This window comes from Sarcophilus harrisii, chromosome 5 (assembly GCF_902635505.1).
Source record: "Sarcophilus harrisii chromosome 5, mSarHar1.11, whole genome shotgun sequence".
NCBI classification, from domain to species: domain Eukaryota; kingdom Metazoa; phylum Chordata; class Mammalia; order Dasyuromorphia; family Dasyuridae; genus Sarcophilus; species Sarcophilus harrisii.
The window spans coordinates 140051681-140078452 of record NC_045430.1 but is presented as its reverse complement, the minus strand read 5'-3'; the positions used below and the strand labels follow the sequence as shown (position 1 = coordinate 140078452).

The window sequence follows — 26772 nt, the reverse complement described above, 5'->3', positions numbered from 1 at the left end:
TTCTCTCTTGATAAAATTGAATTGATTTTTTTTCCAGAATAAATTTGACAGGATGGACTAGATATTTACAATTAAATTTTTAAGCCACTAAATTATATCATCATATTTCTATCCTCTTTTTATCCTCAAACCAAGATTATATTACATGAGGTATTTGTTTTGAGTGTCTAGACAGACTTAATATGCTCAGTCACTTTCTCTAGTTTGCCAATTTCTTTTACTGACTGTTCTGTTATTTTTGGTTTGTTTGGGTTTTGCCAACTTGATTAAATTCACCTAACAAGTGGGTAGCTTCAACATTGTAAGATTTCAAGAGGACATGTTTCCAAAATTCTTTAGACATTAATACAAGTTGGGTTAGAGATGGAAAACATTTTTCACCTATATGGGAAGATGTTTGAGAGCCTTAGCTGAATGACACCACAGAACAAAAGACAAACTTCTTTCTGACACAAATATAACTCTTCTTTTATGTGGACCTCAGAAGAAAAAAATATATTTTTAATAAATAGCCCCATGTCCCTGTGGGAATATTCAGAACAAAATTTTCAAAATCCATAATTTGTACTCTTTATTTTCTTCTAAGTATACAAACTGTCATTATTTGACTATAAATTTATAAAATAATAACAATTCAAAGTGGTTATTCAATATATGATCTGTCTCCCACAATCAGTAATCTCTATTTTGCATGTTTGCTTGATTTTGATTTTTGCTTGGAGGCCCTGATATCCAAGTAGAAATTGAGCCAATCTTTTAAAAAGCATATAATAATAGCTGACATATATGCAGTAGTATGATTTACAAAATGCTTCCCTCACTAAATGTTTGAGGTGGTCAATACAATTATTATAATTTCCATTTTGCACATGACAAATTTGAGTCAGAAAAATTGAGTAATTTGCCAAATATCACTAAGTTAAGTGACCAAATTATTATTTATTTCTTCTGCTTTTCTGTCTATAGCCTACTTATAACTACTGGGACTTTATGGAGGACGTTGGAAGTTACAAGACAGTGATATTTATATTCCTTGAATCTTAAAATACCTGAGCTTAATACCTAGTCCATAAGCATAAACTTGTTTAAAAAAATAGAGAGCTGTTCTTATCAATAACCAATGAAGTACCTTGAAAAGGGACAGAAGTAAAATATGTCACCAGGGAATTATAGAAAGAAAAGATGAACTGACCAAAAGTTAAGGTGAGATATGGTAGAACAAAATAGGGATATTTGTAGTTCATTCAACAGTCAACAAAAGGAGGTTTACTTAGCCTAGTCAAGAGGAGTCATCCAACAAAAATACTAGAGTACTTAGCTTCTGCTGCTTCATTCCCTGTCACTTTCTTATGAAGTTCTTATCTACAGAGCAAGATGCAATGATTCAATACACCCCAAGTTTGAAAGCCCTCTACCTCCACATGACAAGACTATCTTATGTTCTTAGGTGACCAAAAAGTCACATCAGTATAGCCAGAGGGAGGTATAATTTGAGCTTTAGCCTCTCTGGGGTAATTAAAACTACCATAATCCAGCAGATAGAGGATAGAAAGAAAGTTCTTGGAAGATAGTGATCAAAGTGAGAAAGTTATCTAAAGCATTCCCTGGAAACTGATGGGTAGGAAATGGATGTGTAATTCAACATATACTTGGAATGAATGGGTTTTATATGCATAGTAGGAGGATTATCCTTTTATCTCATATCTGTATCTATTAGTATATAGGAGTGAGCTAACAAAGTATTTACTTCCTCTCTTATATGGGCCCCATATGCATGGTAGGGGGACTATATATACATCTCATATCTATATCATTGAATCTATTATTATCTATTAAATCTATTAGTATAAAAGGAATGAGCTAACAGATGACTCACTTCCTTTGCTATAGTGGCTCTAGCACAAGTAGGCTTCTCTCCACAAATCTCACACCCAGCAACAGTAGCCAATAAACATTTGTTAAGTGCTAACTATGTTCCAGGAACTATGATAAATGCTGGAGATACAAATAAGAAAAAAAGTAAGATGCTCTTTGCCTTCAAAGAGTTTATACTTATAGAATCTCATGAGAGAAGGTGCAATGTAAAAGGAAACTGAAAAAAATGGAGTGGGGATATTGAAGGGAGAAAAAGAAGAGTGTCCAACACCAGGTGCATAATGGACAAGTCAGTCTTTGAAGATGCAAGTTAATGCTATCAGGTGAGAAATTAGCAGTCTGAGCCAAGTCTTTCTTAGATTGAAATTTGGAGTTGGTGCCCCATCTTCCAATTAAAAGCGCAGGGGTGGAATATAGAGACCGAGGAGAATTTAAAGATTTTAACAGGTAACAATAGCCTTGAGGGCAACCCTATCCCTGCCCACTTCAGTAGCTAGGTGGCACAATGGATAAAATGCCAGGCCTGGAATCAAGAAGTTTTGTTGTTGCTGCTGCTGCTGCTGCTGTTCTGTTGCGTTGCCTTTCTATGACACCATTTTAGAGTTTTCTTGGCAAAGATACAAGAATGTTTTGCCATTTCCTTCTCCAGCTCATTTTACAGATGAGGAAATGAGGCAAACAGGGTTAAGTGACTTGCCCAGCATCACACAGCTAATAACTCTGTGGGACAGGATTTGAACTTATGAAGATGAATCTTTTTGATTCCAAGCACCAGTGGCCTTATCTGCTGTGTCAAGTAATTACCCTGAAGTCAGGAAGACCTGAAAAACTCACATGAGAGGATTTTCAACATCACTGGTTAGCACCACCAAAGCCTGAGAAGATTTTGTGTATGGTCCTCTCCCATATTCAATTGTCTCACATTTTGTCATCCCTTCTCCAGGTCCCAATCTTCACCATCTTTCACTTCAGCAAAGGAACTGAGGGTTTTATCCCCAAATGTCCCACACTCAAAAAGTACTTCCAGTAATTTATCTTAGTCTTTAGACAGCAAAACTCACAATCCATTCAGTGGAATTCATCTTGATTTTCTTCCCCAATACAGAACAATCTGATTATCTGATTAAAGTAATTCACACAGAAGTCCCTGACTGATAGACTTAACTCCCAGGAGGTATTTGCATTCTAAAAGAGGAGCTTGTTAATCCAAATTAATATTTGGGCCAGTTTTTTATTTTTTATTTTAACTGGGAGCCTTTTAGAGAGCTTTGACTTTCTAATACTTGGGTGAATAGGATCACAAACCTTCTAATAAAGAAGAAAACCCCAGTTCTGAAAGCTTGGCGACTCTGGCTTTAGACAAAGGAATCATGTGTGTGAATCATGTGTGAATAACATGTGTGAAATCATCATGTGTGTGAATCATGTGTGAATAACTGCATGAAATCTAGTTTCTTCCCACATCTGGCCCAAATCATGGACCAAATTCATTTACTCTAGCGTGCCTATGTGTGACATAATAAAAACACATCTAGTGATGATTTACACTTGTCTATATAAATTTGAAGATAAACAAGCTCTTCCTCATTTCTACTGGATGTCAGGCACCCAGATTTTTTCAGTGTCAGTCAAGTCTCAATACCTTTTTTTTTTTTTTTTTTTTTTTTTTTTTACTATCAAAACAAGAAAGAGTCCCAGGCATCCTTTTCAGCTGGCTGAAAGACTTGTTATAATTTGATTTCAACATGTCAGAGTCTTTTTTTCAGGCATTTAAATTTTAAACCTTTTACAGCTAATTCATGGACATTAAAGGTTTTATTATTCTCCATTAAAGGAATTTTGGGAATTAGGCATGCTATTTGCTCCTCTGCAATCTTTTTTTTTTTTAATTAAATAGCACGAATAAAAATTTGTAGACTCAGGCACTGAGCCCCTCTCTAATTCGAACCTTCTTCACTAAAGGTCTTTCATCATTCCAAGTTATGTTACTTATGTCCAAGCCTTGCAATCCTATTAAAAACAAAAACATAGCTCAGAATTGGATCAGCTTGCCTCAGTAAAGGTAAGCTCCTTTCTTTGAGAGAGGATTTTATTAAATTGTTTTTTGTCAGTTCCACCAATTATCAATGCTTGGCACCAACTTCACAACCTTTGCCTTCTCTCAAATCTCCAATAGGCATGAATATTTTGTATTCAATATATTTAGAACTTCTTCCTTTCCTTTGCTTCCCAGTTCTACATTATATTTTGCTTGAATAATTGGTTTTAAAAAGGCTCAGCCTAATTTGATATTGAAGGGAACATCTTATCTTTTAGATTTCGAGCTGGAGAAGTGAATCATTCTGTGAGAATCTGTATTTCCAATGCCATTTAGAGAATTTTCTCAACTATCTCTGACCCATTACTTAGCCCCAACTCCTTGGATATATTTAATTCTGTTCTACATATCACACATTTATGAGGTGGCAAGAAAAATGTTGGAGGACCCAGGTTGGAATCCAGGTCATACATGTGTTACACGCAAATCATTTAATGCCATCTCCTAGTGACAAATCTAATAGTAATCATTTTATCATTTAATGTGGATATTAGACATTAATATGAAAAATGTCATGAGAATAAAATTGACATTTCTTCCAAGAACAGGTTTACTACTGCAATCCTTAAAAGCTCAATCAATTCTACAGTGGGCAATAATACATCCTGTTCTTTATAATTCTTTTTTACTTTTATTTTGAAATAAAAGTGTCATTTTTTAAATGTTGCCACTGAAAAACTACCTAAAAGAAATTCAGGATTTAAGTGCCAGAACTCAGCTAACAAAGACTTCAATTTGAATCTACTTGTGGTTTCCATGTAAACAGTGTTTATTTTCAGACCACGTCAAATGTTCAGAGAGCCCAAAAAAGGCCTTAATTAAGGTCTTATAACAAAGTGCAATCTTTTGTTTTCTTCTTTCTGCATAATACATTCATAGAAACATGGCCCGGTAATTGTGTTTTGACCTCCCTGAAGGGAACCAATATACTTAGAAGTATGAAACATCAGGAAGACATACAAATACTTTATTTCAGGCACTGAAGAAAGCATTACACATTAACCATTACTAGTCTCTATTCCACAATTCAACACTATATCAAAAATTTTCATGATATATTTTTCTTTTTTTTTTTTTAAATAATAGCTTCACGCAAAAATAGTTTTCAACATCCACCCTTGTAAAACCTTGGTTCCAAATTCTTCCCTCTCTCTTCCCTCATCCCCTTCCCCTAGACAGAACATAATTCAGTATAGGTTAAACCTGTGCAATTCTTCTAAACATATTTCCACATTTATCATGCTGCATAAGAAAAATTCATGATACATTTTCAAAACTTCCTCCCCCAAACTTAACCATTAATATGATTAAAAAAGAAGAGTAAAAAAAAAAAAAAAACAAATCTCTAATTAGCAGCACTCTTTTAACATCAGAGGGTAACAAATTCCAAGTCTGTTATTTATTTACTAGCTTTGAATTGGTGAAGTGATGGCTCTCCTCCTTCTACATTTCTGCACTGAGATGAAGACCCATTTGAAGGTCCCCCAGAAAGCTAGCCCAGTCCCAGGCAAAGGAGACAGACTGGGAAGGAGACAATAAAGACTTTGGACTTTATTCCTGACTATTCTTGTGGTGATGTGGCTGAAACCAAGGCCCATTCAGAGGATCTCTAAAAAGCTAGCCGGAACATTACAAAACACCTTTATGAAGTTGGGAAAATAAAAACTGAAGGTGCTCTCTCCAAAGTTATCAATGATCTCTGAATCTACAAATCTAATGATATCATGGCAATCCTCATCTTTCTTGATCTTACTGAAATTTTTGATAGTAATTTACTCTAATCTCCTAAATACTCTCTCATTTTCAGGTTTTCATGGTACTATTCACTCCTAGTTACCTTACCTATTTGACTTCATTTTCTTAATCTATTTTGATAGATCTTCATCTGGGTCATGTCCACTAACTGGGTCTCCCTCAAGCATCTTCTGAGGGCTTTCCTCTCATCCCTCTTCTCTACCATCTTATCAGCAACCAAGGATTTAATTATTATTTCTATGTAGATAATTTTTCAATTCTATTCTCTTCTGTCTTCTAATCTCCAAATGTCTATCAAATATCTAAAACTGGAAATGCCACCCACACCTAAGCATAGACATCTTAAATTCAACTGATCCAAATTGAATTTATCTTTCCCTTCCCCCAAATTCTTCCTTTTATTTCATTTTTCTCTTACTCTGTAAAGGAATAGTATCCTCCAAGTCACCTTGCCTTGTATAGAACACTTCCCACCTGAATTCTCTCTCATATCACATATCCAGTTCTCATTGCTAAGGATTTTCACTTCTACTTTTGCAATAATCTCTCATATATGCTCTCTCCTTTCTTCTGATACAGTCAGTATTTTCGTTCAGACTTTCATTACCTCATACCTGAATTATTACTGATTGGTCTCCCTGCCTCTTTCTAAGTCATAAAACTGACCATGTTTCTTCCCTGCTCAATAAACTGAATGGCTTCCAGTTAGATCCAGATCAAGTGTAAAATCCTCTGCTTGGACTTCACAACCTGGCTCTTGCTACTTTTTCCAGTCTGACAATTTTTTCTCCTCACACAATTAAGAATTAATAACACTGACCTTCTTGCCAGTTCTTGAATCTGAGACTTCATTATCTAATTCTGTGCCTTTTCAACAACTATCATTTGTGGCTGGAATATTCTCTGTATTTCATTTCTCTGACTTCCTTTAAGAATAAACTCAGATTACATACTCCAAGAAATGTTCTTGATTACCCTCATATCTTATATGTATACAATTATTTACATATTGTCTTTCCCCATTAAGATGTGAGTCCCTCAAGGACATGGACTATTTTTTGCCTTCCTTTGTATATCTGGCACTTGGGAAGGTTCCTGGAATAAAGTAAGGGCTCAATAAATTATTTTTGTCCGAATGATTAGAAATTAAACTTGTAACTGTAATACAATTTGATAATAAGATAACAACTGAGAGGGCAGCAAGAGGGTATACTGAATAGATTTCCTGGCCTGGAGTTAGGAAGACCTGAGTTCAAAAATGACCTCAGCACTTACTAGCTGTGTGAGCCTGAATGTCAATAAATCCTGTTTGCCTCAATTTCCTCATCTGTAAAATGACCTGGAAAATGAAATGACAAACTATTCTAGTATCTTTATCAAGAAATCTCCATGCGGAATTTCATGAAGAGTTGGACACAACTAAAAAACAACAAATAAACTACAACATCAAACTTTAAAGTAAAATGAATTGTTCATAATGATGTAATCTGCATAGATAAACCCTCTTATTTCTTTTTTTTTATCATTATGGCTTTTTATTAAAAAAAAAACATATGCATGGGTAATTTTTCAACACTGACCCTCGCAAAGGGTCTTGCAAAACCTTCTGTTCTAAATTTTCAGCTCCTTCCCCCCACCCCCTCCCCTAGATGGCAGTTATGCCAATACATGTTAAACTATATGTTAAATCCAACATATATATGCATATCCATACAGTTATCTTTTTGCACAAGAAAAATTGGATCTAGACAGAAAAAAAAAAAACCTAAGAAGGAAAAACAAAAATGTAAGCAAACAACAACAGAAAGAGTGAAAATGCTATGTTGGGGTCCACACTCAGTTCCCATAGTCCTTTTCCTGGGTGTAGATGGCTCTCTTCATTACTAAACAATTGGAACTGGTCTGAATCAATTCATTATTGAATTGATCATTGAGTCTTGTTGTTGCCATGTATAACGATCTCCTGGTTCCGCTCATTTCACTTAGCATTAATTCATACATGTCTCTCCAAGGCTTTCTGAAATCATCCTGTTGGTTATTTCTTACAGAACAATAATATTCCATAACATTCGTATACCATAATTTATTCAGCCATTCTCCAATTGATAGGCATTAGATCCTCTTATTTCAAAAGGAAGGAGGAACATCTGGGTAGGGGAAAAAACTTGAAGCATAACTTCTGACACCAAAGAAATGATTCAAAGTCCAGTTTTTTGTTCTTACCTGGTCTATCCATAAGTTGTCTATCCAAAAATGTTTATTCTATGTTGGTGTATCTAAAAAAGATTTCAGCTTCCTTTGAAAACTCAGCATAAAACTCCACAGACCCTAACTTCTCAGGATCATTTAAAACCATCTGGATTATAACTTGTGGGAGAATGGTTGCATGAAGATATCATAACTGCTGCTGAATATAAGATATATCTTATTTTTATCTTTGATTCCCAAAATTTAAGCATACTACTTTGCATAGGTAGGTGCTTAATTAATGTTCTGCCAAAGTGATAAATCTTCTACTTCAGATAGTGTGAAAATCCATGATCATTGTGCCTTGGATTGGCGAGATGTGCAGAGACTCATCATATAAGTTGTGTCAATAGCCAATGAATTATTTGACCATGGCAACTAAATGTATGACATTACACACACATACACACACATACATACACATACACACACACACACACACACACCCTTTTAACAAAGGCTACAAGTGAAAAAATATATAAATGCAAAATGCAAAATGGTCCTAGTCCTAAGCAATCTCTTTCCATGATCTTTGTGGATGAGTAGGCAAATAAAAGAAGGGGAATAGGATGCAGAACATGCTAAGAATTACATACTTTGTTCTTAGGCTTTCTATGAATGCTGATATATTTACTTGTTTTTTTTAAACAAAAAAGTAACATCACATCCATCACAACACAACACCACATATATATATATATATATGTATATTATACACACATATATACATACTAACATTCTAGATCATAATAAAATTTTAAGAAATTTGAGCATAAATTGTTTTTCAGTCATTTCAATCATATCTGACTCTGATCCTATTTGGAGTTTTCTTGTCAAAGATAAGGAGTAGTTTGCCATTTCCATCTCCAGCTCATTTTACATCTGAGAAAACTGAGGCAAGTTGTTACTTGATAACTACTTGCTAAATTACTAGTTAAGTGACTTGCCTAAGGCTATATTTGAACTCAGCTCTTCCTGACTCCAGGTCTTTCACTCTATCTACTACATTATATAGCTGCCCTAATCATGAAGATGAAAATAAAGTGTATGCTATCATTTATAGAAGACAGAGTAGAGAAATTCAACAAATGATTTAACAAGATGTCAAAAGAAGGGGTGAAACTGATCTAAACAATAAGCTAATTTACAAGACAAAAATCAAGAAAGATGAAAAATATTACACATAGCATCACCATATAAAAAAGCAAGAGACAGGTGAGGTGACAAAGGGTTTTTTAATGAAAACCAATTAAATCACATCCTCTTGAGATCCTTTGGAGGAGAAGAAACAAGGTCACCTATAGAAAATAAGAGAAATACACTGGCACTTGTATAGTGATTTAATTTCCAAGGTAACAAGAATGTAACTACCACATTTGGATTTCTTTCATCTCAGCATTTGATGTGAAGAAGTAGCAAAGGTAAAGAGGTTAGGAAAAGTACTGGACCTCACCAAATTCATAGAGAAAAAATTTGTGCTAGAGACAACATATTTTTAAGGATGCTTGGAAAACTTTTTTCAACATATCTCAAAAAGAAAAATATTCTAAAAGATCTGAAAAAAGATGTATCTCTATTTTCTACCTGCTCCATAGCACACAGAGCAAGTAAGAATATATGAATACTCCTGTAGTTTTGCCTTGTTTTCTCAAAAGAAATCCATAATCATTTCAAAGAGAAAATCAATATTGGTTATTTGGGAACATTAGATTTCTATACATACATACACACACACACGCACGCACACACACACACACAAATATACAGACTCTGCCCAAGGCATATGGATGGTGAGTTGGACTGAGAATATACTAAGAGGCAACATTAATACTATATCATATTTGGGAAGCACAGCATTTTCAGTGAATATAAGTGTCTGATCAATTAAAAAACCCACAAATCAAACATTTCACTCAGTGAAGAAAATAGAAAGTTAGCCAGATAGAAGTAAATAGGTTGTGATATATTATTATTACTTATGTTTAGGCAATGATTTAAAAGGCTTTTTCGGTAAGGACATTTATGACCAATATAAGAGGTAGGTCAATTATATAATAAAAGTGACAGATATTTGGAAGACCAAATATAAAGGAAATACTTAATATTTAAGTCTTATACTTTATGCTTACCATCCAAAGTTTTGAGCATTATTTACAAAAGGTATTCTAGTAAAACTCAGTCAAGGTTAGCCTTACACATTCACAGTGTAGTCAAGTCTGCTAAACGGTATTGTTTATAGGGATATACGCTGTCCCAACCATTATATTTTCCTTCTCCTTCCTCCTAATAACAAATATTCTCTCAATATGCCAAAAACTTCTCTTTCTTTTGAAAGGCTAATTTCTTCTACCACAATCATTCTTCTGATATTACAAAGGTTGTCTTTTAGTGAATGATATGCTGGATCTAGAATCAGGACTGGCTCTGTGACCCCAAGCAAGCTGCTTAATCCCTATTTACATCTGTATGTCCAATAATAAAATGGGGATAATGACAGTAACAAGATTTTAACAAGCTATTTATAAGTAATTTAGCATTGTGTTTGGCATATAGAAGGTGCTTAATATTTTCTTCCTTCATTCCTTAAAATGAAAAAAGAAAGTAGTCTAATTTAAAGAACCTTCTCTTCTAACATTATCCTGTTAGTACATCTTTATACAAAATTCATTAGGTTGTTTATTAGAAGGGCTTATTTGAAGCAATGAAAAGAGCCAGTAAATTTTGATGAAGATAACATGTTCTTAACAAATCTTAATTTTTGAGTGTTTTTGTCCACTTTTTCTAGTTCTATTTTGATATGATTCTGTTTTCCTGATTGCTTACTCCTATTGTTAATGAAGTACAGTCTGGTAGGGAAAGAGTTATATAAGACATCATCTATCTTTAAAAATAATTCATTAAGTTTTTTATAACAAAGGAGAATAGTTAAGAAAAAGAAAAATTGGTGTATAAAACAGAATGTCTTTACAATTGCTTTTTCCTCACACCACAAGCCAAGGTAATTTGAACCCTTTACCTGTTTCAGCTTAGGGAACACATCTGACATATCTATGGGTTACAAAAGCACAAAAGGCCCAGGTCATGGAAGAGACAGCCAGGTGCCACTGTATGTACCCTGCATTATTTAATAAGCACATGCAGTCAAAAAATGTAATTTCTCCTTTTCATCATTTTCCGATCTAATTTATGGCTCATTTATTATTTATTGGGCTTGTCCTTTGAACACTTTTTTTTTATTAACATATTGCCTTCAACAGAGGGCACTGACAATTAGCACAGAGAATTTTCTGTTTCTAGAACATGGCCTCATGAGCAATTAATTCCTCATTCCCGACATACAAATCAATTAGTATGTAGTGGCTGGCCTAGCCCTCCCATCTCCTCTCTCCACTCTGCACCAACTAACCTATGGCAGATTTCCAAAGACCAGTCTTATTTATCCAAATTCTTTTAAAGCATATAGTTTTACCATTCATACCACTTCTCATCCTTTTAAAAACAACTATTTAAAAAATAACTATCACATATTCCTACATTTATTGCCCCCAACTTAGAGAAGTGTAAAGTTGTTTTTGTTTTTCCTTTTCCTATCCACATCTGTCCTATATGCTTCATTGCACTGTCTTTTCAGTGAAGAAAAAGCAGCTCAGAGAGGAAATGAAAATCAAATTCAGAGTTCCCAGGAGAGCTGACCCAAATTCTCAAATGATAGAATAAAAATGCTATCTCTAGTGAAAGTGATTGGAAATATCATAATATCATTTAGTAATGAATTCAGTGTCACACCTCTTGGCAGGAAATCTTTGAAACACCTTTAAGAAGGGATGTGGACAATTAAAATAAGGAACAAAACCAACCATCTCCTAGATGTTAAACCAAGGATAAGAAGTAGGTTTTGTTTAATCATATCTTCAATGAATATTATGGTTTGTCTCCTTGTTGGGTTTTTTATACAGGCATAAGTGCAGAACATCAGCAGGTCTTCACCATTGTTATATCTGCTACTATAGGAAATCTCATCCCTAAATAATGGTGCATTTCTATGTAGTTTCAAGATAAAACTTCAAAACCACACAGTGCCACATATTTCTCAAAGCTATTACTTAACATATTTTTCACTATTAGTACTTTATTTTCACCCCAATACATTCTATGGATTTTTTTTATACTTACTTTCCTTCCTGCCCCATCCCCAGAAGACAAAATACTCTAACTTTCTTCATTAAGATATAGTTGAGACAAAATTTGTTAGGGAAAGGATAGGTGGAGGACTCGCTTTGTTTTAGAAAATTAACTTCTCTAAGTGAGAGTTTTCAGATTGTTCTTATACTCTCCAATCACTCTGTCTTTCAATTAAGAAGAAAAAAAGGGAGAAGGGGTATTTTCTTTGTAATAAATGCCTGGATACCTACTAAAGAGAAATGTAATTAATATATTTTGGCATCTAATAGCTGCAAATTAAGTAGAATTCTTCTTTAAGTATATGTATTTGTGCAGTTGGCCACTGTGCCTCTTTCATAGTCCCTAATTGCATAACCAGCCATGAGGTAAGAGCTGCTAATTGAGCAGGTTTTTGGTTGGTATTAACTATAATTTTACATAGCAGCAGGAAGCGCTTCATAATTTCCCACCTGACAACTGAGAACCCAGAGAACAGCTGCCTATGGCTTTATGCTCCTATGAACAAATTGGGTATCAGAGAGAAAATAGGCTTAGAAACAAATTCTCTTTGCGTAGTGTGGAAGTGATGAAAATGGTCCCTTTAAGAGGAGTTTAGAAGCAACCAACAACCTGGAATGATGTCCAAGCCACTGTGCAATAGTATTATGACATCCATAGATCTCAAAGGAACTACAGGAAGAAAGGGCCCCCTGCTGCAATGAACAGAGCACAGAGTTAAATAATAAATCACAGTCATGCAGCCAACCAGCCTGCAAAAGCCAAGCACATATCAGGGAGCTACCCTGCCCACACAGAAGAAAGATCTAATTCCACAACAGTTGTATTTCCTGATGGGAGCCAGCTGAGGAAGCTGGCTATTTGTCCTTATTAAACTGCAGAAGATGAATGTATTTATTTATGGCAAAATCTGGATTGAAATATTCTGATTTGAATCCAGGCATCAAAGTATAAAGAAGTCTAGTTATTTTGTTCCCAAATACTTAAATACTTTTCCAGATAGTCAGAATGAAAAGATTCATAAAAATATAATTTTGACACAGAACATTTGAATCTCCTAGAAGAACCTAAATAACAAAATTAACCACAGTTGTAATTAACACAAAAGCAATGGAACAGAAAGAACCCTACACCTGGAGATAGGACACTGAGAATTCTAGATTTGGAAGGAATTTCAGGAACTGTCTAGGATGAACCCTACCATGAAAATCTCTTTTACAATAACAGAAGAGTAGTAATTCCTACTTTGAGTGAAATCTTCCAGAGAGGGGAAACCCATTGTCTCAAGGAGACTATTTCAATCTTGAATAGTTCTAATCACTAGGAAATCAGTTTTGTTTGGGGTTTTTTCCTCTCCATACATCAAGCTAAATTTGCTTCTTTTCAAATTCAGAATTCTGTTACCTACTGTCTCACAGGTGGAGAAGTCTAATCTCTTCTCCACATAGTCCTCTTTCAGATACTTGAAGACAACTGATTTATCTCTCCTAACTATTCTCTTCTCCAAGGTAAACTGCTTGACTTTTTTCAACTGATCTTCAATAATTGTGATCAGAGGTCCTTTATGATCTTTCTCCTCATCTGGGTAGTCAACAATTTATCAGTATTCGTCTAAAATGCAATACCAAGAATTAAGTATAATATTCTAAATGTTACCTGATAAGAACAAAGTAGAGGGAGTATTATTTCCTCTTCCAAAAATAATGACTGTCAATACAGTCTAGGATAGAAAAAAAAAATCTTTTTGGGGGGGGAGGGGAGAGGAAGTGGGGATTGTTTGTCACTTTACATCTCATACCAATAACCAAAGCAAAAAGAACAATTTTGATCAGGAAATCTTTGGCGTGAAACTCTCCTTCCTTTTATCTTCTTTTTCTCTCCTCCCTCCTTCCTTCCTGAAATATGTCTCAAAATTGCAATGGATGCTATTAGGCTAACCTTAATTTTCAAACACCACTCTCTAACCACCTCATACTTGGTAAACTGTTTTTACTCAAGTTTTAAGATTTTACATTTATTGCTATTAATTTCCTTTTCTAATTTTAGTTTCATCCATGGTCTTGGGTTACAAGAACTTTAGAGTTGGGAGTTGGGAGTGTGATAGGTTCTAACTTGAGTTACCTGCAAATAAGACATGAATATTTTTAGGCCTACAGGCAACTTACTATGAAGAATTTTACATAGCACACAGTTATGTTTGAATAGTTAGGCTAATGAGAAGTAAATCTGAAATTGCTCAAAGCTGTCAGAGCAAGAAATAAGTACATAGCAAGATATATAAATCATAGATTATAGGATTAGGAAGATCTGAGTTTGAATCTTGCCTAAGATACTCACTACTTATGATATTGGGCAAGCCACAGCATTTTTCAGCCAAGGTTTTTTCAATTGATGAAGCTAATAACACAACTTACCTTAAAAACTGTTGTTGCTTTAAGTCAAAGAAACTTATTCCTTTACACATAACTTCAAAAACACATATAATCATAGATAGATAGATAGATAGATGTACATATGACAGGGTTGAGTTTTTCTATGGAAAAAAACATTTTTTTTTGAGTAAACAGTAGACAGAGTGCTGGGCCTATAATCAAAAAGTTCTAATTTCAAGTCTGACTTCAGACTAGCTGTTTGACCCTGTGTCAATTAGCCACTATTTGTCTTAATCCACTGAAGAAGGAAAAGGAAAACCACTCTTTGCCAAGAAAATCTAATGGACAGTATGGTTTACAGGACCATGAAGAATTGGACATGATCAACTGACTAAACCATATAGGTACTGACACTGCTATTGTATTGTAGAAGACATTTTCAGATTAGAAAACTACATTAGCAAGTATCTTTTCTGCAATGTATAGTCTTAGAAAGTTGACTAGAATACTGGGATTTTAAGTCACTTACTTAAGATTATTAATTGTCCATGTGAGTCCTAGATATGATTTGAATTCTAGCCTCTCTAGCTTCTAGATTCTATCTATAATGTCTCTTAAAACAGCTGCTAATAAATAGTATCTCTTATTAATGTACCATATTTAAAGGAATGAGTCATTCTCAAATAAAAGCTCGTGGAACAGTATCTAGGTATAGAAAAGTCCCTCATTAATAATATCGTTTAAAAATATTTTACATATATATTAAAATTTTGTGTTTTTATCATGTTCAGGTAGATCTAACTTACCCAGTTGTTTCTCGAATTATCTTAAGCATGTTTGTAGTTCCAAAACATTTTTCAATCTTTTGTAAGTATCTAAAACTCCTGTACCCTCTCCTGCCCCATTATTATTTTAGGGAACTCAACACTGTTTTGAATTATATATTTTCTCTTACTAATCACAGAAATACAAATATCACCGTATGCTTTCCTTTTCTGACTGTTCTTAACAATTCAGAAGATTCTATTCTCCAAGTAAAATTTTATCCAAGGCTGTGTTTATATCCATTTCTATTTTACATCAAATAATCATCTAAAAACCATTAGGAGGCCAGAATTAGATGCAAACTGCTTTATTAAAGGTCTTGCAGTTATACACATAACTTTTAAAAAACACAGTTAACAAGAATTTGACAAGGCTATTAAAGATATAAGTTTCTCCACAGGTGCCAATTATTGTATTTGCACTTCTAACCCTTAGTTATGAGAAGGCAACATATTAAATAGTAACTTAAATCCAGCTCAGGTCTAAAAGAAAATTATGTGAAATAAAAATGAGTTTATCTGCTTGAATACTGAAATTTTTCAAAATTCCTTTCCAATTACACAAGAGAAGAAAGAACATAAGCCAAAAGACACAGGATTACAGATTTAGAACTGGAAGTTACCTTAGAATTTATCTAATCCAAATCTTCCATTTTACAGATGAAGAAACAGAAGGTTAAGTGATGTATCAAAGTTACAATGGTAATAAGTAGAAGAGTCATAATTTGAACCTATGTCTTCTGAATTTAAATCTCCTTTAAAATTAGGGTTAGCTTAATAGCATGCAATGCAACTTTGTCTCAACACTCTGTGTCTCAGAAAGGAAGAAGGGAGGAGAAAAGAAGATAAAGGGGAAGGAGAGATTCATGCCAAAGATTTCCAGATCAGAATTGTTCCTCTTGCTTTACTTGTTGATTATTTACTCTTTTGGCTTTTGTGCTCCAAACTCAATCTTTTATTTTTCTGTGACAATATGTAAATGAATGAATTTCTTACCATGACTTGCTTACTTATAAAGAGATGGATTATTCAGTAAGGGGAAAATATATTATAAAGTACTAGGATATGTGCCTATTGGTGGGAATATAATATCAGAAAGGTGAACAATTATTATAAGAATAGATCATAATTCAAGTTAACATAATATTATGTAAAAATGGACATAGAGTGCATACTGTATTGAGAAGGGGGCTTAGAAACAAAGAGACAATGTTGAGAAGAAATAGCAATAATATTTTTCACTTGTCATTATATAAAAAATATGGTAATAAATAGAGGAATAAACACACCACTTCAACTAAAATATATGTACATGAATAGGAGGTGGATTTTAAAATGTCTCCTCCCTAAATTAAATTAGGTTGAAAACATCCAACTGATATTTGATTTGATAAACAAGAATAAGGTAAATTTTAACTGCTGTTTTTTGGCAGAGATTTGAAAATCGGTAACAGTTTGCCAAGTTGACTAAAAATGAAAAAGTATTTTTTAAAAAACAAACAAGAAAGAGATCTCTTTTTGGTGTCATGAGGCTAGATGCAAACTTTTAGGCATGCATCCAGTTTTAATTCAATGCCAAATCAGTTTATCACAATCCTCTTTCTCTTGTTCATTATTCCAGGAATTTAAAAAAAGTTCATACTTATCTTTTCCATGTCTATGTGAGTCATCAATGACTTTTACTGTAACTAAGGAGAATGCAAGTTGTAAGAGATATTTAGCTTTATTGATTATTTGGATCTTCTATTCTCAAATAAATCTATTTTCTACTTCAAGGCATGTGCAACAGAAGGAAAAGGGAAAAGAATAAGGTATACTCCACAAGATAATTAATAGAAAAGTTGCAATATATGTATATGTCATATACATCTATGATATTAACATGTTTTTCAGAAGTCTGTGAATGTTATAAGCTTAAAAGAAACATCATAAAACACTTTTGTAACATATTACATGAATTTTGAAATAATTACATCCCTACTTTTAAACGTTGTAAAATACGAAAAATGTTTACCTTTAAGAGAATATTAGTTTTGTCCAACAACAAAATCTTTACAAAGATGTTCTGTGATAATATTCATTTTGAATTTCTATAAAAAGACTTCATCCATTACATCACTATGTTGTGGAGTTAGTCCCGGGCTCTGCCAATAACCTAAACCCTGGCAAACCCTACCCTAATACAAAGATTTCAGCTGTTTTTACAAGTACGACATAGCTGAAGTAGGAGAGCCTCAACCCCAATTTGTATAAATCATGTTGAATTTTCTACAGAAACTAGAAGATTGCATAAGGATTAGTGTCTATATCAGGGAAGTAAGTACCCACCCTTAAAAGTTACAGTTAATTTATATCATCCAATGAAGTGTTGAGTTGAAATGTTAAAGTTTCTAACCTTCTATGACATATCCTCCTCAGAATTGCCAAAATAATATTTTAAAGAGATATATCTGATCATTCCACTCCAGTTAAGAGAAATTCAGGGGCTATGTGATATGTTTGGAATGCACTTCCTTCTTTTCATTTACCCAGTAATCACTTTATTTAAGGCACAATTCAAGTGCTACTTGTTCACAGATGACTAGTTACAAATGCTTTTTTTCCCTAAAATTAAATGCAATGATTAATTTGGTGTATCTGCGATATCCCCCAAGAAAATGTAAATACTAAGAGGGCAGGTATATCTCATTTTAGATCTATATACTTTTGGATATGTATGCATTTCAGTGTTTGTTTTTGTTTTTGTTTTTGCCCATAGTATATGCTTAAATAAGGTATATTGAATTTAACTCTATTAATTTGGCTTTCATATCATCCCATTTTTTTACCTTCTTCAATCTTTTTCTCAACTCCATTCAAATCAATTCAATTTAAACATTAACTAACATATAAAGTAAATCTAACACATCCCTTTTTTCTTCCCTTTGCTACATTCACATCTACTTGTCAAGTTAAATATCACCCTTATCTTTCTCTCTCCTCAAATAAAACAAACTACTGGTCACATCAACATCTTTAGGTAATCTTAGTTAAAGGGCAGAAAAAAAAACTGCTATGCAGAGAATAAAGAAAGGACAATACATCACATGAAATCACCAGAGATCATAAGATGGTAACAGCATTTCTCAAATTTATTATTGGCAATATACCTCTGAAGACTAAGCAACTCTGAAAATGACTATAGATAATAAACTTCTGTGATTTCAGTTAGACCTTATTGGTTGCCTTTCAGGAATAGTGAAATAGCATGTTAGTCTGCTTTTTCCAATTTTTTCTCATTTATACTTTTTTTTGGCAGTAAATAGATGCTGACATCTTTAAAGTTAATTCAAACACTTGTCTTTCACAGGAAAACTTACACATGCATGGGAAGGGAGGGAATGTTCACTTGGACACTTGGTATGAAAAGAGTTTTAGGGCCACCCACTCTTGTAACATCATCCCAAACATGTCCAGCAAAACCAAATTATCTTTCAATAGTGTTCTTAGTTAGACAATGTAATTGGGGAATAGTTCTGGAATTTAACAGCAGAGATTTTTTAGTTCTTTATACTGTGTGAACATTAATGAGTCACCACTGCTTATAACACAGATCTCTTTGACAGCATAAAAGAGTCAGATAGGAGGGGGGGTTGGAAATGAGAGCCTACTCTGTTAATAAGGAGATTTTAATAAGAGGTGTTATATAAGGACTCTTTTTATTATGTGAGCTGAAGTCTGCCATAAGTTTTCTGAACAATCTCTCATCACCTAGTGTTAAGGGGCAGAACTTGAAACAAGGTACTAAGTGGAATTGAGGAAACAATGGTTAAATCTAGTTTAGCATTGATTTATTCCTACAACAAATAATGATTTCCTAGTGATATAATGATTGATTTATACTCAGTGTAGAGCATAAGCTAGGAGCCTCAGCCAGGATTGATTCGAAGATATTCAGAAGCCGGAGAAGGCAGGCAGGAGCTCAAGCTCTCGGAACCGAGGAGAGAGATAGACCTCTAAGAAAACTAGCCGAGCCCCAAGAGAAAGAGATAGGGCTCCGAAGGAGACAATAAAGGGTTTGGACTTTAACAGCTGGCTGCACATGTGTTGATTACTGAACTGAAATGAAGTCTGCCTCCAGAGACCCCAAGAAAACCTCAACAGAGAACATTACATTTTAGAGAGAAAATTACAAACTAGATCATTCAATACATCAGACCAAGACTTTAGAAACTGACTACTGCTGTTGCAAATATGAAAATTTCAGTATCAGGATAGAAATAGCAGAAATAATATCAGAGTCCATTGAAAATAATTATTTGCCACAGCCAGAGTGAGGATGAACTTAGAATTTTTTTTTCAGTATCAATCCATATTTTAGAGGACTGGATTTGAAGTCAAGATTTGGGTTCAGATCCTATTCAAGCACTTTTAGTCTTAATTTCCTCATCTATAAAATGACATGGTTAGACTAGGATAACTTGTCATAGTTCTGAAGGTTTGTTTCTATGATATCATCATTACAAGTAGCTCTTGACTATCAATCAATTAGTCTACTATGTGCCAGCACTATGTTAAGCTCAGGAAATACAAATAAAGACAAAAGACAGTTCCTGACCTCAAAGAGCTCATAATATGTTAAGACAGACAACATACTAATGCATGATAAAGTGGAGATAATAAACACAGTAGAAGGCCTCTTACTCTTACACGGCATGGGGCTAGTCTCCCTATAAAAGGTGGGATTTTAGCTAGGACTGACAGAAAGACTGAAACTCATCTGTATTTTAGTCATTAGATAGTTGCCTGTGGAACTTAGAGGTTAACTGATTTACCCACTGTCACACAGAGAGTATGAGTTAGAAATAAAATTTGTCTGCTGACAGCTCTGCTGACTCCATAGCTGAACCATTGTCCACTATGCCACACTGCTTCTCAAATTTAAGCTGTCAACGATAAAATGTATTAATATGAGAATACTTTAATATTTTCTCATTTATTCATTAGTTGTCTATAGAGGAAGTAAATGATACATGTGTTTTTAAAACACTAGAAATTTTCAGTTTAAGAAAACCTCTTTATTAAAATTAAATCTCTTATTGGATTATGTATAAATGATCCAGATAATTTTAAACATATAGAAATAAAAGTACTGATACAAGTAATGCTGATTACAGATGGAACCTATTCATTTCTTTTTCTTTTTCTTAAGATATTGCCTCCATTTGCTTTGGGTCTTTTCTACGTCACTTTTTCTAATTAAAGCTATGTTTCTTCTACTCCCTGTTTAGAACCAGGAGAATTTAAAAAATTAGCACATTTCACAATTTAACAAATCTCAAAATGGACCAATTTTTCAAACAATTCTATTTTTATTAATATTCAAAATGTATCATGGGCCTGAAGTTTCTAGGCCTTTTTGATTACTGAGAAAGCAGAGTTCTTTTAAAAGGGAGAGTGGAAGAGGAGAAGATTGCCAGATTTCAGTAGTTACATTTATTACTGAGATTACATTTTCCTCTATGCAATTCAACTGTTTAATCTAACTATGGCCTTCACCAATATTCTTATGCCTCTTGGCATTCTAGAGTTAATTTTCTTGCACATTCTTATAAGTGCATTACATTTAAAGTGCTGGAAGACAGAATAAAGAATTTTCATATGAAGAAGTAAGAATAATCCATCTTAAAGATAATTATTAATTTACTCACCTTTATAACCAGCCTTATTGCCTAATAAGAACTAATGATACATGAATACTTAGATTTACTATAATTACTCATGTTGTATATACAGGAATAAAATGTCTTGCCTAAAGGGGGCTTTAATTACAAGGAAGAAGAGTGCAATTGAAGTTTTTAATAAGAAACCTTTCACTTAAAATATATTCAAAACAAAGTCATTATGAAAATGGCTCACTGATAAGTGAAGTCCACTAAGAATATTGGGAACAACCAATCTAATGCAAAGAAGTGTTTGCAAGTATGGCAAAGCTTTAAATCTCAGTTAGACCACTTCATGAACACTGATCACTTGTGCTAAGACTGAATATTTGAAATGTCTCAAGTAATAAAGAACAGTAAATATCAGATTCTTATTAATGAGATTTTTTAGGGGAGAGGGCTGGGGACAAAATGCAATAATATATATGCTATATATGCTAGATGTTTCTTAAAATTCCTTTCAAATTATCATGATTATTAACCTATTGCCTTGTTCTTTGACGTTGATTGTATATGAAATACAAGGGAATAAAGCAGTTCTTCCTTTGTTATATAGAGCAGCAGATACTTTATGCAGCTAATGAAATGAACAAATAAAGTATTATGATTTCTTTCTCTTGCTCCTCTCTGTCTTTATACTGTGGTTTGTTGTCTTGATCCAACACTTTTTGCTTTTCATTCTTTGACAGTTTGACACATTCTTTGACACAGAAATAGTCTACTTTTACTTCTATGTTCTCTATTCTATGTAATCTCATTTTTTTTTTCTTTGTTCATTTAATTAATCTAGACAACTAACGTTAGTTTAATCTTTGGGAAAAGGCCATGATCTCTCATTGCATCCAAGGCCATCCTCAGTTATTCTGGTCTATATATGACCATTTAACCCAGATGGCTCTGAGGGAAAAGATTGTCATCCTGAATCCAGTTTACCTGTTCATCTACTGGACCAGGCTATCTCCCTACTTCATATATACAAAATATACTCATTATACAAATGAACACGTGCATATGAAATGTTGAGAATTAGATTGTATAATCTTGTATACGTGCATATATGTGTGTATGTGTAAAATATTTTCTATTTTTCTGTATTCTCATTTGTCCCACTCCCCCACTCATTTATCTCAAAGTCATCATACCACAAAGAGACATCCAAAGTCATGTCTCTTCATAATTTTCACATTTCTATCTAGAGAACCAACATCATTCTAGTTATCCAAGTTCTCAACTTTAGCACATCCCTAACATCAATTTCACTCATACAATTACTAAGAGTTGGCAATTCTTTCTTCAAAACATCTTCAAAGCATTTTCCTTCCAGTCATAAAACAACAATCTTAATTCAGGTCCCCATTACCTCTCCCTTAAATAATGCCAATACCTACCTCATTAGACTCCCTGTGTCATGTGTCACCCTCTGCCATACCTATCTATCAAGAGTTAGTCTGACTCTCCCATTCCCTCACTCAAATTTCAGGAACTCCTTCTTAGATCAAATACAAATTTCTGTTTGCCAGTAAAACTTTTTATAATCTACCCCCCTCCTAACTTTTAGATATCATTTAAAATACTGCTCCATAAACACTATATGGTCCAAGTAAACAAATGTTTATAAGTCCCATTCTATGTGTGAGTCTCTGTACAAAGTGCTGGGGAAACAAAGACAAAAACCATCCCTACCTTCACATGCTAACATAGGAGATAGCATGCTAACACCTTTTCACAGATAACATATGTAAAGGATAAGTGGTTTTGTAATTTTCCTTATGCACAATATGAAGTAGATTGTGTAAATTCAGTTTCAATAGCACACATGGCCTGAGGCTTTTCCTAGTTTTCCTGGTAGGATCTTAAAATCTCCCCTCCCCTAAAGTTACCTTATGTCTTTTTTAAATCAACTTTTCCATATATAATAACAATATAAAATAAAATTCAACATATATGTATATGGATTTTTTTTTCCCTTTTAGAATCTAGTTCCTTAAGTAGAGAAACTACAGCTATTCCTTCTATATCATGGGGGTTAGGTGCCCCTGTGATCTGGAAAATCCACATAAATTTTCTGGCCTTCCCTTCATACCAGAGATGAAGTCTGAATTACTATGGTATTAAAAGATAAAATATGCTAATATTATACAATAATCTACACATTTATGAATTTGTCAGTTTTTAAACTTTTTGTACCATCTTTTGAACTTCGTGTGTTGTCTGGGGCATCTGTAAAACTTTCCCCAAATTCCTATTTAATTTCTTATGCCAATCCATACTATATCAAAACTGCAACGAGGAAAATTACAATGTAGAAGAGATATTCTATTTTCCTCTTGTATCTCCAGTGCTAAATAAAGGACTTACTTAACATGGAGTAGGGGCTTAACAAATTCTTGCTGATTAAATTGTACAAAATAAATCTGATTCTTACCTTTTAATCTGCACAATGTAGGGGAAAGAGGGTAGATCATGAGATACATTTGTCTCCATGGTTTGCTAGTTGTGACTTTGGGCAACTCAGTTAACCTCTTCTTAAAATCTTCATGTTGTAATTTGTAAAATAAAACTTGTTTTGCTCACCCTTGGTTTATTACAAGAATGCTACTTTGTAAATCTGAGAGCACTGCAGAAACATTCAAGGTCAGATATTTCCTTTGTTCCCTTTGATTTCCCACTTCTGATGATCTGATAATTTTCAAGTCTTTTTTGAAATTTTATCTGCTTTTGGCTCCTGACTACTGAGTGTCACTAGGGATCTATTGCAAAATCATGCTTTCACCCACTATGCTTCAATATATAAATTCACTTTTTTCCTTTTTTTTGTTTTTAGTGATTTTATACCTCTTATTCCAGAGATATTATTTTAGATATGTTTCTCTCTTCTTGTCATTACTTCCAAATCTCAATCTCTCTCTCCCTCACTTCTCCTCACCCGCCTTTTTTTCCATTTCCCCAGCAGTTGAGATTTCTTTCAAATTTATTAACCTTCCTTCTTCTGGATTCCTTATCTATAAAATGAAAGTTCCAGTAGGTCAATTGTAGGGTACCTCTCATTTCTACAACTACAATTAACAAATCTACAACTATGGAAAATAACATTCATCCACAAGTTTCAAATAAACAAAAATATCAACTGCTATCCATGATGCTTTTATCTTTACATTCTTGAAAACATTGGATGTCTTCAACAACTGCATTCCAAAAAATGAAAGATTCCCTATATCTAAGAGAAAATCAGGGCAGATTACAAAATCTTTATATTTTATCCAAAAAAAGATTTGTTTCTTTATCATTTTGTACTTCAGGTAAATTTTTCTTTTTTTTAAAAAAGCAGTGAAAATTCTGTTTGTTCTTATTAAAGTTTTATCATGATTTAGAGTCCTGGATTTTTTGCTAAAATAAACAAAAGTATTTTTAACCTTGGACTAGCTATATATACAATGGCCATTCAAGAATCTGAAGGTACCAAAAAAAACTTTGCATCATACTCTTTCAAATAAAAAAATAATGAGGATTTCTGTTAAAAAAAAAAAACATTTTTGTTGTTCTGTAGTCAGCTCAAAGGACTACATAAAATATTTCATATACTAATGAAATGCAAGGAACAATTGGGAGAAAAATAACTATTTTTGAGTTTTTGAGAATTTTGAGAAATTGCAGAATTATTGAGTAATGTTAAGGACTGGAAAACTTTCAGTGACCTAATTTCGTAAACCTAAACCTGTTACTTTTCTACTTCAAAAATATGAACCATCAATGAATTGTTGTCCAGGGGGTACCTGCCTCACTTTCCTAACCTGGAAAGGGAACAGATATGAGTCAGGGGCCTTGAAAGATTCTGGTGAAGATCAGAGGGCTGTATAGGAAATCATACATATAGTGAGGCAAAGAGTCTGCTTTCCTATTCCTCAGAGAATAATAGGTATTACCAAAAAAGGGGGCGGGGGTGGGGGGGGAGACACACACACACACACACACACACACACAGAAACCGTAGGAAACTCATAGCTCCTTTGTAAGCTGTGGTGCCCAAAATATATTTGAATATTTGATGTTTTCAGCAAAACAAAGAACATATATGGTCTCATTAAAATTTCAAAGATACCTCCAAGAATAAAAAAAGTGTATACCATCAATTGGAATTTGGTAAATACATTTTGTAAACACTTTAGGAAAAAAAATCTGCCAAAATTTGCAATGGGATTTACTGCATTTCAAAGAACTAACCTAGCAGTAGAGATAACACATTCACTTAAACATATCACTCAAAGGAGGTGAAATCTACCATCACACTATGAAAACTTGAGATCAGAACTAAGATTTTCTTCTTTTACTTTTTGGACTGACATATATTCTACCAGTAGATAGTATTTTTTCAATTATATGTAAAGATAATTTTAAACATGCATTTTATGCAAATTTTTGAGTTCTGAATTTTCTTCCCCCCCCCAGGTGGTAATTTGACATATGGTAAATTGTACAATCATATAAAACACATATCCATATTAGTCATTTTGTAAAAGAAGAAACAGAAAAAAGGGAAAACATGAAAAATAAAGTGAAAATCACATGCTTTGATCTGTATTCAGATTTTACTTCATTAGTGCTTTCTCTGGATGTGAGTAGCATTTGCTATCTTAAGTCTTTTGGAATTTTTTTGGATCATTGTATTTCTGAGAAGAACTAAGTGAATTGTAGTTAATCATAGATACAATGTTACTGGCATAGTAAAAAATGTTTTCCTGATTTTGCTCATTTCACTTTGCATCACTTCATGTAAGTCTTTACAGGTTTTTCTGAAATCTTACTGCTCGTCATTTCTTATAGAACATTAGTATTCTATTACATTCATAAACCACAACTTGTTTAGCTATTTTCCAACTCATATATATATATATATATATATACATACACATATATATACACATATATATACACCATATACATATATATTGATGATTTTCATTTTTGTTCACTCATTTCTATTTCCTACGGTACTATACTTTTACTCACGTTCAGCAATGAGCTGAACATTACAGGGGATGGTAGTGACATATGGGGAATTTTAAGAAGAGGTAAGAAAGGAGAGCATTCAGGAATTGTGCACAAGGTCTGTGCAAGATCATTGATGAACAAGACAGAGTTACACATATGGAATACTAGTGGACCAATTTAGAATATAAAGTATATTGTAGAATGTACTTTAAGGGGGAGGAGGAGGATGTGAAATAAATTTGGAGAGGTAGGTTACAATGAAAACGAAAAAGATTTTTAATACCAAACTAAGTTGTGTGTTTGTTTTTTAACCCTAAAAGCTATTATGATGTCACTTCATATCACGGGTCAGACCTGAGCCCAAGGAATATCTCTAGGAACATTAATAAAACTAGATCATGAGCACAGCATTATTTGGATATGGAATCTGACTTAGGAAATTCAAATTTTAATGTTAATCTGTGAAGTATATCTTAAAGATAATGATTATTATAAATATAGATACATTATTGTTCCCATTACTGATCCTATAATCAACATAATGCTAATGTGATTCCTATTCAGTTAAAATTTAGTATTAGTTCTTGGGTCTACCTAATTATGACATTATATGACCATCTGGAGTTTCATATTGAGATTTTATAGTTATGCGTTTTTGCACACTTAGACATGTTATTTAAGCCTTATAATGAGTTAATTTAATCCTTATACATATGGGGAAAAAGTGAACC

General features: G+C 33.4%; 1 protein-coding gene across 5 annotated transcripts in view; it reads right to left on the bottom strand.

Annotated features, from left to right (window-relative positions):
- CACNA2D1 (calcium voltage-gated channel auxiliary subunit alpha2delta 1) overlaps positions 1-26772 on the bottom strand; it is a 656564-nt gene that overhangs the window by 466243 nt on the left and 163549 nt on the right. The gene's annotated exons all lie outside the window — the stretch shown is intronic.